General features: G+C 32.8%; 1 long non-coding RNA gene across 2 annotated transcripts; it reads left to right on the top strand.

The window, feature by feature from the left end:
* Nucleotides 1-1200: 1200 nt before the first annotated feature.
* On the top strand, nucleotides 1201-10800 carry LOC131063613 (uncharacterized). Of its 2 annotated transcripts, none has more exons than XR_009111100.2 (4): nucleotides 1201-1447; nucleotides 1686-1762; nucleotides 1861-2086; nucleotides 10562-10800. It is a non-coding gene; the product is annotated as an uncharacterized LOC131063613 (long non-coding RNA). The 2 variants fall into 2 exon arrangements; XR_009111099.2 differs by having other exon boundaries at nucleotides 1206-1447; nucleotides 1870-2086.
* Nucleotides 10801-16694: the final 5894 nt, after the last annotated feature.

The following is a 16694-nucleotide window of genomic DNA, read 5'->3' as shown; positions in this document are numbered from 1 at the left end:
GGATACCTTTGATTACATTCCTCATTCACTCCCAAATTCTCTCTTTCGTATTTTCCATTCTTGATGATACTACTCTTATTTTCCCCTCGTAGTCGCTACTTCTCATATTCAAAATAGCACCATTGTTCTCTATCACATCCAATATCATTATCATAGTTTCCACCACTACATGTCAACTATCATCAATCATGTTCCAACTTTAGTTTTCATTTCCACTAGGCATCCCTCATCTCTAAGAAATACAAAGTGGGGCAAGTACCTTGTTTCCAAGAACTAAAAAAGAGATGCACCAATTAGATAAAAATATATCATTTATTTCTTAAGATAGCTTAGCATATCTTTTACCTATTGTTTATCAACCCTAATATTTGAAATACATCATGATAATGAAGACTCAATGCCTAATTATGCCGAGACGCATCTACAATGGCATACAAACATCCGTAAACAAAAAAATGATTTTGAATAAATTTGACGTGTAGATGACATGTAAATGCATGCATGTTTCAATTTCTTTATAAGAATTATTTTATTACTCTGAATACAATAGAATCATTGCCACTTGTCTCTAAGTATATGAAATTGTTACATCTTTAATGAGAGTGAAAGAGTGCAACATTATTCAGCTCCATGTCTTTCTTGAATATAAGTATACTAGTTATACTCTTTCACTGCCACTTGATTACACTACAATCTAAACTAGTATACTTATATTTAAAAAACATATGTAAAATATGCCGAGAGATATCTTATAATAGAAAAGAATCATCTCTAAAATAAATGTTCTTCTAAAGTACTAAAACACCAAGTCCTCATGCAAAAAGCTGTGAATCTAACTAGAGACAAGTGGCAAGGGTACTATTTTATTTGGAGTGATAAAATAACACCTCCACAAAAGCTGAAACATGGCATATTTCATGCATTTATCTGTCATTTGCATGTCAAATTGTTTCGAAAATGGATTTTTGTTTATAGACATTTTGATTCTAGACATAACAAACAACTACAATTCCACCCATTATATTATTTAATGATAAAATTCCTAATAATAGATACCATATTGATCTCTATATATATACTCTAACAATAGATACCATAATATATATAGAAAATAAGCAAATCGAATGGATTGGGGAGACCTTGGTTCACACTTCAATATTTTTATTATTATTTTTATAAAGAAATGTTTTTAGCCCATAAAAGCATAAATCAATCATTAATTATTTTCAGACGCGGGAGTGGAAATCAGAATTTAAGAGATGATGTGGGAAGATCTGGTGAAAATGGTGAAGCACTTCCTCTGAATCCAAATGAAATCCAAATAGCCATTTAGAGAATGTAATGGGATACAAAAATCTATCCGTTTAGAGAATGCAACGGGAAACGAAAATTGAACGTTGTTAGAAGAGCAGGAAAAAAAAAAGAGCAGAAAAACGCATATCCAACGGTAATATGGAGAACTGGAGAAAGCATAAATAGTTCCATATCTTTCATTTAAAGAGTGTTCTTCCTCTTCTTCAATATTTTGTTTTATTTTCTTCTTCTGTTATATTTTTTTTCAATGCCTTTTACTTGAGTATTTTTGTTTGTTTTGTTTTAGACTTTTCATGTTTTCTGGTAAGGGTTTTGTGCTGGTGTTTATCTGTGAGTTGTTTTGTTTTTGTTGGTTTTTCAATTTTACATAGGAAGAGGTGGAACAGTAGAAGGACAAAGTAAAAAGGCAGAGGCAGAGCAAAAGGAAGCCACAAAATTCTTGTTTAAGGTAATTATTTTGATGTTTTATATTCTTTTGATGAGCATTTTCTGTGACTAGCTGTCCTTGTTTTTTACTCGCTATTTTGAATATAAATGAATTGCAAGTGTATGTAGGCTCTCCTTTAACTCCCATCAATAATTTCCTTTTTTAAAATACTGTATAACGAGAGAATGGATTTATGCGGGCAAGCAAGGAAGGATGGAGGAGTTGTGCTACTTTGTCCTTGATCCCTTCTCAACAATCAAGAGAGGAGGCACAGTAGAGGTTGATAATGTCACAGGGACCTGCCCATTTTGGGTTGAATGACATGTTCTGCACAACTACGTTTAGGTATGTCTTATCTCCCAATTTTTTCTTCCCATCCACTAGCCATTATCTACATTAAAAATTGTTGTTTATCTTTGTCTCATATTCTAATTGTTTTCTTTTATCTTAATTTCATATTATAAATGAATTGAAACTTAGATTGAGAATGATACGTTGAGTGTTTTGCCTGAGAATTTATTTCATTCATGAAAAGATGCATGAATGCAATTATTGCAGTATACATAACCATGCCTCCCTGCTTTTGGGCTCTGTCTGCCTCTTCACTGTTCATGACTATCATATCATATAGGTCAATGTAATTCCTATGATACAACTGTCTCTTATAGTTGTGGTGTTCTTGAGGACTACACTACCTTTGGCTCATAAGACTTTGGTATGCCATGACTGTCCTTGAGAATAGAATAGTGTCTTTGCATTTTTGGTGACTGTCATTTCCTTTGTTTTGATACTTCATGTCTCTGCTGTTCCTTAGAAAATCATATGAACTGGACTGTTATTCATGGTTCTATCCAGCCATCTTCCTCACCATCTTGTCCCCATGTCAATTATTAATGTCTTTGTGTACTTACATTCTCTTGTATCCACTATAGATTATCATGTAGCCATCTACTATCTTTATGCAATGAAAATTCTCATTGTTGTCGAGATCGATGGTTCTCTTTTATTTGATATTTGCAATTGAATGAAGCAGCTATTGTGGTATTTGTTGGAGGTATAGTATAGTCGGTATTGGCTATAACCTGGCTTTTATTTGGTGGCTTAGTTTTGTTTTTTCTCCAACAGTGTCTAGGTTCTTGATTACCACTGTCATCATGTGTACATGCCAAATCTTATTGATCATGGGCCTTTGCATAGGCATCTTTTTTGTCACGAAGCAGTTTTGTTGATTTTGTGTGGATCTGTTTCAGGTTTTTCTAGTTGCCTATAGTTTGTTAGAGTCCAATGATGTCAAAGAGTGCTTTAATTAAGATCTCATTTGACTTGAATTTAAGCTACCATGGGTCAGTGCATGAATGCCAACTGAGTTTAAAGTTTGGCTGGTCTTATGTTTGAATGCTTGGTAAAAGGGTTTTCTTTACCAGAATTTTTAGTTGCAGCTAGAAGGAAGTACATTTTTAGGTGAAAGGAAAGAGTTTTTGCACATTAGACTCCAGGGAATTTGCTAACTTGTAAAATCTCTGCCTCTCCCAGTGATTGCTTTGAATTGAACTATATTGCATTTTCTCACAACAGCTTGACAGGTGGCATTTCCTTTGAATTGGGTAGGTTGGACAAATTGCAATATCTTTTCCCCGCAGTCTAATATGCTATGCACAATGAAGGCAACATACATGAACCTCCCCTGCAATATCCTTTTAATTTAGCTCAACAGACATGGCCAACTAATTATGGTCCAAATAGAGATGTTCCAACTCTATTTGACCAGATCATATATTAGGAAATCAAAATATTCCATACAGGATTACTAGACTCACATATCTCTTTCTTAGTTTACTGTCTATGATTATGATTTGAGCTTGAATTTTAAATTTTTAACATCTGAAAATAATTTCTAGATTGAAAAAGGATCCATGAGTAATTTTCAGAGCGTCTTGCAGTTTTCTTTAATGATCCCTTTACCTTTAAAGATCAGAATCTCAACTTTCTATCAAACAAATCCATAAAATTTCCTTCAATTGTTTGTCTTCTGTTATAAGCTTTCTTCAGGTGGTTCATTTTCTGTTACGAAGATGTGAAAAAAAGAAGAAAACTGATTCTGGGCGGCTCTAATATTATAGTGAACAATTATAGATTCAATAGCTGGTTGGCAGAAGCCATTGATATGTTGTGCCGGGTATATATAATGCTTGAGTTGCCATTATAGTTCTGTAGTCTACTCGAAATTGTTATATGCCTTGTTTTTCAAATGCTTTGTTTTTACTGTTCTAGAAACCCCTGAGTTTACAAATTACTATTTCAAAATACAAAATATGTATATAAACAAAATAGTCCAGATTTTCTTATATACATGCATGTATTATTTTATTGATTTTTTTTATAACGTGTTTTAAAGTTTTGCTCCATTGCACAAAAATATAAAAAGAAATGCATACATTCTAAATGGTTTGGAGGCTTTTTTTTAATGACAGTTTTAGCACTCTTTCATGAGATTTGTGTGGTTTGTTAGGGAGAGTGCTAAAACTACTACAAATGATCTATGTGGCATCACTCATATTGCCAAGACTATACTTGAAGACCAAGGATGTCTTCTCAATGTCACTGTGTATACTCTTTAGCTCTGTCTTAGGTGGACTGTAATGCATTTGATTTAGGCCTGCAACTGTCTCTCTTAGTTGTTGTGCTCTTGAGGACTACCTTTGGCACATTAAACTTTGATATGCCATGACTGTCCTTAATAATAGAATAGTGTCTTTTTCATTTTAGTGACTGTCATTTCCTTTGTTTTGACACTTCATGTCTCTGCTACTCCTTAGAAAATCATATAAACTGGACTGTTATTCATGGCTCTATCCAGCTATCTTCCTCACCATCATGTCCCCATGTCAACTATGAATGTCTTTGTGTACTGTCATTCTCTTGTATCCACTGTAAATTATCATGTAGTCATCTACTACCTTTATGCAATGAAACTCTCATTGTTGTCTTCCTTATACAATGACTACATGCCCATTATCATCAACTTTGTGTGGTTTGTTTGGGAGATTGCTAAAACTACTACAAATGATCTATGTGCCATCACTCATATTGCCAGGACTTTACTTGAAGACCAAGTATGCCTTCTCAATATCACTGTGTAATAGTGTATACATCTCAGCTCTGTCTTAGGTGCACTGTAATGCATCTGATTTAGGTTTGCACTCTTGTGCCTTGCCATCTGAACTTTGTACTCTACCAATCCATAGGCTACTATATCTCCTTTAGACTGTACAATGTCCTCTCCTCTTAGACACTCATGTCATTATTTACACCTCTGTCATTATTTAGTGTAGCTTACTATGCACTGTCACATATTTCACAAATCTTTGTTAACTCATCTTGACCTTCTGTGTGTTGTCATGAAAGACGCCCATGATCACATAGCACTATTATTTGAACGGGGACTTCTATGATTCTTCTGCATACAAACGTTTCTTGTGTCAAGTCTTTTGCATGCTTGGAACTTCTCATATTCATTGTATCTACCCTCCATTACTATTCATCATAACTGTGAATGACATTGAATAGTCATTGATACTCAAGACTTTTCCTTTGTATCTTTGACATACTCTTCTACTTTTAAGACTATCCTCATATCCCTGTGACCTCTACAATATTCCCTCTGAGTTTTGTGACTGTTATAACAGCCCCTCTCTTTTCCATTAACTATTCTCTCATGATAGTGCTTCGATGATTGTCATGTATTTTATCTGCTATCTCCTTTGTTATTTGTTACACAAAAGGTCACCTCCATGTTTTTGTGTGGTCTAAGAGTCCCAAAATAGATCTTTTTGCATCTTCACTTACATGAGCTGATCATTACCTCACATTGTGACAGTCTTCTACTATCTGGCTAGTCACTGCTCCTAGCAGTGAGTGGCTAGTCACTTTTCCTTTGTATCTTTGACATACTCTTCTACTTTTAAGACTATCCTCATATCCCTGTGACCTCTACAATATTCCCTCTGAGTTTTGTGACTGTTATAACAGCCCCTCTCTTTTCCATTAACTATTCTCTCATGATAGTGCTTCGATGATTGTCATGTATTTTATCTGCTATCTCCTTTGTTATTTGTTACACAAAAGGTCACCTCCATGGTTTTGTGTGGTCTAAGAGTCCCAAAATAGATCCTTTTGCATCTTCACTTACATGAGCTGATCATTACCTCACATTGTGACAGTCTTCTACCATCTGGCTAGTCACTGCTCCTAGCAGTGAGTGGCTAGTCATTGGAATCAATTCCTTGGTATTTATGTTTTTCCATTGTCTTTAAAATGTTTTGTATACTCATCCAGGATTGTATGCTCTATCAAGGGTCACTCTGCACTCGCATGGCTCTGCTCATTACTTTGTGAAGCCCGCAAATAAGCTTCTCAACATCTTCCAGTCAGTCCCATCCTTATTTAAACATTCTTCATAACTTTCCTATGGATTGCTATGACTATACTTTCTCTCTTAAAATTTGGCAGAATACTGTCCTTATGTTTACATGGTCAAGGCTTGACTTCTTTCTCATGACCCGCCCTTGTGATTTGGCATTTGAACTTAGTGCCATGACTAATATAGTAAAGAAAGTTGTCTTCTAGATCTCTGGGCTGATCTTTATCAACTTGTGCCTTTTTTCCCCAATTGTGTCACATTTACCCACTCTTACCCACTCTTATCTCTCATTGAAAAAGGTTGTGACCTCTGCACTGTCTTGTATGCTAACCTCTTTGTTATTTTTACTATGCACTGGCCAAACTGTCATGTGATCATGCATTTACACTTATAATATGTCCTGTCATTATAATGTCTTAACACTACCTTCTTTTGCTCATTTTCCTTCTTGCATCTCTATCATTGAAAAAGGTTGTGACCTCTGCACTGTCTTGTATGCTAACCTCTTTGTTATTTTTACTATGCACTGGCCAAACTGTCATGTGATCATGCATTTACACTTATAACATGTCCTGTCATTATAATGTCTTAACACTACCTTCTTTTGCTCATTTTCCTTCTTGCATCTCTTTTATCCACTTTTATTGTCAAGTCATTCACACTTGTAGAACTCACCTTATCATTTGAAATGGATGAAATATTAATAAAAAATGTAGACATTGATCTCTATATTTATATTTGCTGCCACACAAACTCTCAGACATACGTTTTACTTGTAACACAAGATGAACAGAATAACCAATTATCATTGATCTTCAGATTTAACACTTATGAATTCCTTCTCCTATGCAATCTTAAACTGGCTATAAATCTTAGCCAAATAGTGGAAGTATATGCAATAGTATTCGCCATATCTGGTACGAAATCTGAGAGAGGATCAAGAAAATCATTTAAATCCTTTGCATCCTTCTGCTTAATGGTAGATCATTATGAGCTTCAAATGCTTCTCTTCAAGAGAGGTCTATGATCCATTCAGCATAAAGCCATCAGTCTACCAACATTTGACCTAGTTTGTGAACAAGAAACAAGGATCATCTTGAGTTAACTTTCCTTGAGAACCCACAAGCTAATAGCTCTCAGTTCTGCCACACAGAAAGGCCTACGAATTTCCTCCCTTTAGAATGTCACCTATACATCCTCACAAGTATGGCTTGAAATCTATCCTTCTTTACACAATTTTAATATTCCTAGAAGTACTGATAAGTAACAGACCCAACCTTTTGTGTAGTTCACTTCCAAGATAAAATGCATTCAAGGGTAGAAGTACTTGTGTAGTACACTTGTTGATAAAAGAACTGGAAACTTCTAAATGTAGGAGCTTCTTTTCTACTGTAATTTAGTATTTGTTGAGGGCTATTGACATTTAATCCCTTTAATCCTCTTGAATCTCATGGATCTCGAGTTTTCAATTTAAAAAGCGAAGTAAATCTCTTATCCCTTCATTATTTATTCCCATGAATGGATTTTCCAGAGGAGAAACTCCTTATTAATAACCATTTTGTTGTGTTCAAACATATCAGTGATAGATAATGATATTATTCTAGGGTCTGTCATTGTCTCATACGTTGAATCTGTCTTGCCAATATTTTCTCTTTTTTTTTGCCCACATGCAAATACCTTAACATTGAAGCCACTAATAGCTGTCATTGCCACATGTTTTGATCGTGCTCTTCCAAGCTTCTCCCTATTTGCCTTGCAGCGTGCCCTATGGGGCAGCAAGACGTCTTTTTGTCTTTAGCATGCCACTGCATTTGTTCATAAGACTAGAAAACATCCTAACCCTAAAACTTCTAAGGCATGGACCATTTTAAAAGCATGATTCCCTCCCAACATTGTACGAGACTTCAGAGGATTTGAAATTTGATAATAAACCAAAAATCATTCACTTCATGTTTTACTAGAGATGACACTCCAAAGGCTTACAACCAAAAATGGTGACCATATATAACTTTTTTTTAAAAACTTCCTAAACCACAAATTATCCAAAATAGCATAAAAAAGTTAACAGTTACATAGTGGTTACTATAATTTTATAATTACAGAGTATACGGTCACAGCAGGCTTTGTTTTTACATATTAGTAGTACAATTGTATACAATAAAAATTTGATTTCATGAGATGAAATTCCATGAAAATTCTCTCACAATCAAAAGGGTCTTAAGCTATAACAATGATTGCTTAAAAGCATATGTTCAATGTCAGAAGCGGAATCCCTAAAGTACTGCACATTGACTGCAAAATAGGTTTGCTTGCATCAATACTGTCACACCTCATGGTAAAGCCAACAAAAGATATATGGATTCCAATTTTGATAATAACCACAGAATCTTTTTCTCTGATTCTACATCTCATAGAAGAGCCACAATTAGTAATTTGCAAACTAAGTTTCTGGATATCACCAATACTATGTGGTATAGGACCAGAGAAATTGTTAAAACCAAGAAACAACTTTTCTAAAGATTGGAGCTTTCCAATGGATTCAGGAACCCTGCCTCTCAAATTGTCGGAACTCAAAGCAAAAGATATCAATTTTTTTCAAATGCATCAATACTGTCACACCTCATGGTAAAGCCAACAAAAGATATATGGATTCCAATTTTGATAATAACCACAGAATCTTTTTCTCTGATTCTACATCTCATAGAAGAGCCACAATTAGTAATTTGCAAACTAAGTTTCTGGATATCACCAATACTATGTGGTATAGGACCAGAGAAATTGTTAAAACCAAGAAACAACTTTTCTAAAGATTGGAGCTTTCCAATGGATTCAGGAACCCTGCCTCTCAAATTGTCGGAACTCAAAGCAAAAGATATCAATTTTTTTCAAATGCAGAAGGGTTCCTATAACCTTGGGAACTAAGCCTGCCAAGTGGTTATTGTCCAAGAAAAGTTTTTCAAGTTTGGTCAGTCTAGTTGTTACTTGCTGTATGCTTCCTGTTAAATTGTTTGTGCCCAAATTTATAAAGGTTAACTCTATCAAATTTCCAATACTTTCAGGAATGGTTCCTGTGTAGTTGTTTATACTCATATTTAAGAAAGTTAGTTGGTGAGATTAAAACTGAATTCTGGAATTGTCCCTCCTATATGGTTATCATATAAGGAAAGAGTGAAGAGGGGTAGCTTGGAGATGCTTAGAGGCAAGGATCCATTAATTTTGTTCGAACCTGTAAGATTGCTATAGTTTTGTACAGGGATAGAACCTGTAAGATTGTCAGGACCATACATGGCCAAGCTCCTTCAAATTTTCTGCCTCAGGTTGTATACAACCATACAGAAAGTTATCGCCCGGAAACAGTAACTCAAGTGAAGAGAAATTACCTAGAGCCCCGGAAATTTGAGACTTCAACCTATCAGACTGCAAGGAATTTGCTAACTGGTAAAATCCCTTCCTCTCTCGTAATTGCTCTGAATTTAACTATACTGCTGAGATTTAGCTTGTTTTTTGTTCTAACGCTATAAGTTTGCAAAGAGGATTTATTCCTTTCAATTACAGACTGAAAAATGAATCTACATCGTTGTTTTCTTATTTTCATGACTCATGTCTCAATTTTTCAGAGAAGATGATTTTTCCCTTTCATATTCTGTCTCCTTGTTGGTTAACTCAAGAACTTAATGTTTTTAATTTTTCTTCCCCACATAGATTTTTGGTAGCATCCTCATGGATTGTATTTAATTAAAGGGATTTTGTAGCAATCTCCTATGGACAAAGAATCAATACTTGCTGAGATTTAGCTTGTTTTTTGTTCTAACGCTATAAGTTTGCAAAGAGGATTTCTTCCTTTCAATTACAGACTGAAAAATGAATCTGCATCGTTGTTTTCTTATGTTCATGACTCATGTCTCAATTCTTCAGAGAAGATGATTTTTCCCTTTCATATTCTGTCTCCTTGTTGTCTTAAGGTCATGATTCGTGTCTTAATTCTTTTGGAAGGGTGGTTTCTCCCTTTCATATTCTTGATTGAAACAACGTAACAAATAGGCATATTCAATTGTACCAATGAATGTGCAAAATGCTTGTTGATCATGATGTGATATCTGCAGTTGAGTAAGATGTGATCCCTCCACACCCGCTTCTGCCAATTTTATTCCTCTATATTAAGATTTTTTTGTATCCTGCTCAGTAAGAAGAAAATAGTCAACTGAAGTTTTTGAAAGTAGCATGTTCTGTTGTGCCATATAGAATACATCCAGTTCTAAATTCTAATTTGGTTACTTAATAGAAATTGGCTCAATGAATCTTTTAAAATCTTCTACCAATTCACATTATGTAAATTCAACATTTTATTTGGGGTTACACTCTTTAACATAATTCAGTTTTGTTTGGATGGGGGCTTGCAGGGATGCCAATTCGTTCAGGGGACTTCAGGTGATAGATGATATTAAAACTGAAGAGGTTGTTGCAATCGTTAAAATTGTACATGTAATTTGTAAATTGAGGCATTTTACCGGATAATTTAAAATTGAAGATGTTGCATTTTTGAACCAATTGTTGAAATTGTTGACATCAATAAGTGTAATATGTAAATTGAGACAATGCCTATCAATTTAACCAGTAAAATGATATGTAAATTGATTTATTATTTAATGTCATTATTTTTATTTGGGAGGGGTTGAATTTGCCCCCTTTCTAAGGCCGCAAAGAATGGTCATTAGCCATGGCCATTCTTTTAGGTTCAGTGTCTTTGTTTTAAATTTTTTTTGTTTTTGTTTTTATACTATTTTTTACTTCATAAAATTTTACATTTTTTCAATTTTTATTTCATTACCTATAATAACTTAACATGTGTTGTGCAATGTAATTCTTTAATTATAACATAGTTTGGTAATATTGTAAATATTTAAACATGTTTGTTTAGTATTTTATTTTGGAATTAATTTATCATTTGCATAAACTGTTTGTTAGAATTTTGATTTAGTTATATTGCTTATTAAAGCTTGGTTTTGAATTTTGGAATTGACTTTTGACATTTTTTTATTTTATTTATCATTTGCATAAACTGTTTGTTTGCCATTTAGTTTGCATGTGTTTGAATTTTGGCATGCAATAATTGTTTGTCTGAAGTGACTTATTTTTATGTTTAGTGTGTTTCATTTTGACACTTACTAGTTGTTAGAGGTGTGTTTGAACTTTAGGCATTTACTTGGTTTACATTTATTGTTAGAATTTTGACATTCAATTTGTGTGCATGTTTGAATTTTAGCATCCTTTTATTATATTTTTGAACTTTGTGTGAAGTGTGTGTGTTTGAAACATCCCCTTATTGTTTAACTTTGACATCCCTTTATATTGTTTATTGGCATTCCCTTTTTTTGGTGTGTTTATATGAAGTGTTTGCTTGATATTTGGCATTTAGTTCATGCGTGTATGAATTTTAGCATACATTAATTGTTTGTTTTGAAGTGTCTTTTACACTTTTTGGTTTAGTGTGTTTCACTTTGGCACCCACTAGCTATTTGTTGGGTATGTATGAACTTTAGGCATTTACTTTGTGTGCATTCTTGAATTCTAATATCCCCTTATTGTATTCTTGAAATTTGTTTGAAGTGTGTAAGTGAACTTCAATCTCTTCTAAAGGGAAGGGGGAGAGGGTTTGTGTTTAAACTTTGGGTGAAGTTTATTTTACTAGTAACTTATATTTAATTTCCTCTTATTGTTTGTTAGTTTGTGTGGGTGGGTATGTTTGAACTTATTTTCACTTTCAAGAGTGTTGGAACTTTGGCACTCACTTTATGTGCATGTTTTAACTTTAGTGTATATTTACTTTGTATATGTGAAATGTGTTTTAACTTTTTATATTCACCTCGTGTGGTTAAGCTATTTTCACTTTCAAGAGTGTTGGAACTTTGGCACTCACTTTATGTGCATGTTTTAATTATAGTGTATATTAAATACTTTGCATATGGGTATGTATGAACTTTAGGCATTTACTTTGTGTGCATTCTTGAATTCTAATATCCCCTTATTGTATTCTTGAAATTTGTTTGAAATGTGTAAGTGAACTTCAATCTCTTCTAAAGGAAGGGGGAGAGGGTTTGTGTATAAACTTTGGGTGAAGTTTATTTTACTAGTAACTTATATTTAATTTCCTCTTATTGTTTGTTAGTTTGTGTGGGTGTGTATGTTTGAACTTATTTTCACTTTCAAGAGTGTTGGAACTTTGGCACTCACTTTATGTGCATGTTTTAACTTTAGTGTATATTTACTTTGTGTGCATTCTTGAATTCTAATATCCCCTTATTGTATTCTTGAAATTTGTTTGAAGTGTGTAAGTGAACTTCAATCTCTTCTAAAGGGAAGGGGGAGAGGGTTTGTGTTTAAACTTTGGGTGAAGTTTATTTTACTAGTAACTTATATTTAATTTCCTCTTATTGTTTGTTAGTTTGTGTGGGTGGGTATGTTTGAACTTATTTTCACTTTCAAGAGTGTTGGAACTTTGGCACTCACTTTATGTGCATGTTTTAACTTTGGTGTATATTTACTTTGTATATGTGAAATGTGTTTTAACTTTTTATATTCACCTCGTGTGGTTAAGCTATTTTCACTTTCAAGAGTGTTGGAACTTTGACACACACTTTATGTGCATGTTTTAATTATAGTGTATATTAAATACTTTGCATATGGGTATCTATGAACTTTAGGCATTTACTTTGTGTGCATTCTTGAATTCTAATATCCCCTTATTGTATTCTTGAAATTTGTTTGAAGTGTGTAAGTGAACTTCAATCTCTTCTAAAAGGAAGGGGGGAGGGTTTGTGTTTAAACTTTGGGTAAAGTTTATTTTACTAGTAACTTATATTTAATTTCCTCTTATTGTTTGTTAGTTTGTGTGGGTGGGTATGTTTGAACTTATTTTTACTTTCAAGAGTGTTGGAACTTTGGCACTCACTTTATGTGCATGTTTTAACTTTAGTGTATATTTACTTTGTATATGTGAAATGTGTTTTAACTTTTTATATTCACCTCGTGTGGTTAAGCTATTTTCACTTTCAAGAGTGTTGGAACTTTGACACTCACTTTATGTGCATGTTTTAATTATAGTGTATATTAAATACTTTGCATATGTGAAATGTGTTTTTGACTTTTTATGTTCACCTTGTGTGGTTGAGCTAACTTTGTGTGAAGTGTGTTTTAACTTTGGCATTTACTTTGTGTGTATCGAATTACAATATTTACTTTGTGTGTATTGAACTCTAATATTTACTTCTTGTGTTTAAATTTGTGTTAAACATGCTTGAACGAACTTTGACATTCATTTTGAGTGAAGAATTTTAGCATCTGTGTTTATATATGAACTTTCACATTAACTTTGTGTAAGAGTGTACTTGGTGCATGTTTAAACTTTGACATTTATTTTGTACACTTGTGAAGTGTGTCTTTAAAGAAACTATGTTGAAATGTGTTTGAATTAAAGACTATACAAAACTAATGGAATATTTAATGTTTAGCATTTACTTTATATATGTGTGGATTTTTTGTTTCAACAAATCATGTGTGAAATGTCATTTGACTTTTATGCGTCGTTCTTTGAAATGTGTTTAACTTTTAAATTCACTTTGTGTGAATAGTGTACTAACTTTGACATTAATCTATATTGCATGTTTAAACTATATTGTGTAAGTGTGTTTATATTGTGTGCTTGAGTTTTAGCATTTAATGTGTGCATGTGTTTGAATTTTGACATACATGAATTGTTTGTTTTAATTGTCATTTAAACTATTTTTTTTTTGTCTGATTCACTTTTCATCTACTAGTTTATCAAAAGTGTATTTGAACTTTAGCATTCACTTTGTGTGCATGAGTGAATATGACATCTCGTTATTGAGGAAAGGAGGAGAGGGGGAGTGCACTTAAATTAATTGTTGCTTTCAAGAGTGTTTTAACTTTGATACTTGATGTACATGTTCAAAATTTGGTGCTTTTAATTTGTAAATTTGTTAAAGTGTGTTATAAGTTTTGACATTCATCTTGTGTAAGTGTGTTTGCATTGTGTGCTCGAGTTTTAGCATTTAATGTGTGCATGTGTTTGAATTTTGACATACATGAATTGTTTGTTTTAATTGTCATTTAAACTATTTTTTTTTGTTTGATTCACTTTTCATCTACTAGTTTATCAAAAGTGTATTTGAACTTCAGCATTCACTTTGTGTGCATGAGTGAATATGACATCTCGTTATTGAGGAAAGGAGGAGAGGGGGAGTGCACTTAAATTAATTGTTGCTTTCAAGAGTGTTTTAACTTTGATACTTGATGTACATGTTCAAAATTTGGTGCTTTTACTTTGTAAATTTGTTAAAGTGTGTTATAAGTTTTGACATTCATCTTGTGTAAGTGTGTTTGCATTGTGTGCTCGAGTTTTAGCATTTAATGTGTGCATGTGTTTGAATTTTGATATACATGAATTGTTTGTTTTAATTGTCATTTAAACTATTTTTTTTTGGTGTGATTCACTTTTCATCTACTAGTTTATCAAAAGTGTATTTGAACTTTAACATTCACTTTGTGTGCATGAGTGAATATGACATCTCCTTATTGAGGAAAGGAGGAGAGGGGGGAGTGCACTTAAATTCATTGTTGCTTTCAAGAGTGTTTTAACTTTGATACTTATGTACATGTTCAAAATTTGGTGCTTTTACTTCGTAAATTTGCTAAAGTGTTATAAGTTTTGACATTCATCTTGTCTGTGTTTGTTGTGTTTACTTCATGTGTGGTTTAACTAGCTTTTTGTGAAGTGTGTTTTAACTTTGGCATTTATTTTGTTTGTATTGAATATCAATGTTAATTTTGTGTGTGGTTGAACAAACTTTGTGTGAAGCATGTTTTGAACTTTGGCCTTTTCTTTTGTGGAGAGTTTTAATTTGGGATTCATATTAGTTGTGTTTTTAGTTAGGTATATTTAAACTAAAAAACATTTATTTTATAATTTTAGCATTCAATTTTGTGTTTTTGAATGTTAAATTTGGCATTTACTTTATGTGGTGTTTGTTTGAACTAACTTTGACATTCATTGCACATGTGTGCATGTTGGAAAGAACTTTGAAATCCATTTTTTCTATCACTTTGTGTGGAGCATGAAATAATTTTATTTTTTTAACATTTTGTGTGGAATGTTTATAAACAAACTTAATTGATGTTCACTTTGTGTGTGTATGGTTAAAAGTTAACTTTATGTGGTGCTTGTTTGAAATAAATTTGACATTCACTTTGTGTGGTGCTTGTTTGAAATAAATTTGACATTCACTTTGAATGACATGTGTGCTTTAATTTTGATGATCCATTTTGAGTACCTATTTTTATGACCCTATTTTGATTATTCATTTTGATGATTCATTTTTAATACATATTTTGACCTATTTTAAGTATCGATTTTTATGACCTATTTTTATGAATTATTTTGATACCCATTTTTATGAATTATTTTGATGACCCATTTTTAGTATCCATTTTGATGACCTATTTTTATAACCCATTTTGGCCATTTTTTTTAGCATCCAATTTGATGATCCATTTTAATCTATTTTATGACCCATTTTGACTATTAATTTTGATGACCTATTTTTATTACCTATTTTAATGACTCATTTTTAGAACCCATATTTTTATGACTTATTTTGAATACCAATTTTTGATGACATTTTTATAACCCATTTTGAACATCCATTATAAATACTAAAAATGAGTCATAAAAATAGATATTAAAAATATATCATAAAAATAGGTGTTCAAAATATGTCATAAAAATGAGTACTAAAAATGGGTACTCAAAATGGATCATTAAAATGGGTCATCAAACTAGGTCATAAAAATAGTAAAAAACAGGTCATAAAAATGAGTGCTTAACAAGAGTATTAAAAATGAGTCGTTAAAATAGGCCATAGAAATGGGTCATAAAAATAGGTCACTAAAATGGGTTTTAAAAATAGATAATAAAAAAAGATACAAAAAATAGGCCATCAAAATATGTTGTAATAGTGGGTCATCAAAATGGGTTATCAAAATGGGTCATAAAAATGGATCATTAATTTTTTTTATCCTTGTATGTCAAGTATCATCTTAAGCGATGGAATAGGTCATGTTTTGACAATTTAAGGGCCAAGAAAAGGGAAGCGCATGAGCGTCTTACTGTTATTACTCATCAGATTAGGATCTTGGATTCTCAAAGGCTCTTGGGCATGTTGAGTCCCAGGCTCTGAAATTGGTGGAGTGGGAGCTTTGCGAGGAGATAGTTTGGAAACAAAAGGCTAGAATTGATTGGCTTCAAGAGGGTGATAGGAATACTGCTTTTTTTCCATCACTCTGTGCAGGCTCGATGGAATAAGTGTTATATCTCTTATCTAGTTAATTTTGAGGGTGTTATGATTTCTTTGCAACAGATTGTGTCTAGAGAAGCTCGCCAGTTCTACTTTGCTTTGTTTATAGAGGATTCACTTCTTGTGGAGCTTGATGAAGATATGGTTCTCGCTTGTATTCCTT

Source organism: Cryptomeria japonica, chromosome 4 (assembly GCF_030272615.1).
Source record: "Cryptomeria japonica chromosome 4, Sugi_1.0, whole genome shotgun sequence".
In the NCBI taxonomy this organism is placed as follows: domain Eukaryota; kingdom Viridiplantae; phylum Streptophyta; class Pinopsida; order Cupressales; family Cupressaceae; genus Cryptomeria; species Cryptomeria japonica.
Note: the sequence above shows the minus strand (reverse complement) of the source record. Positions and strands in the feature narration are given on the sequence as shown.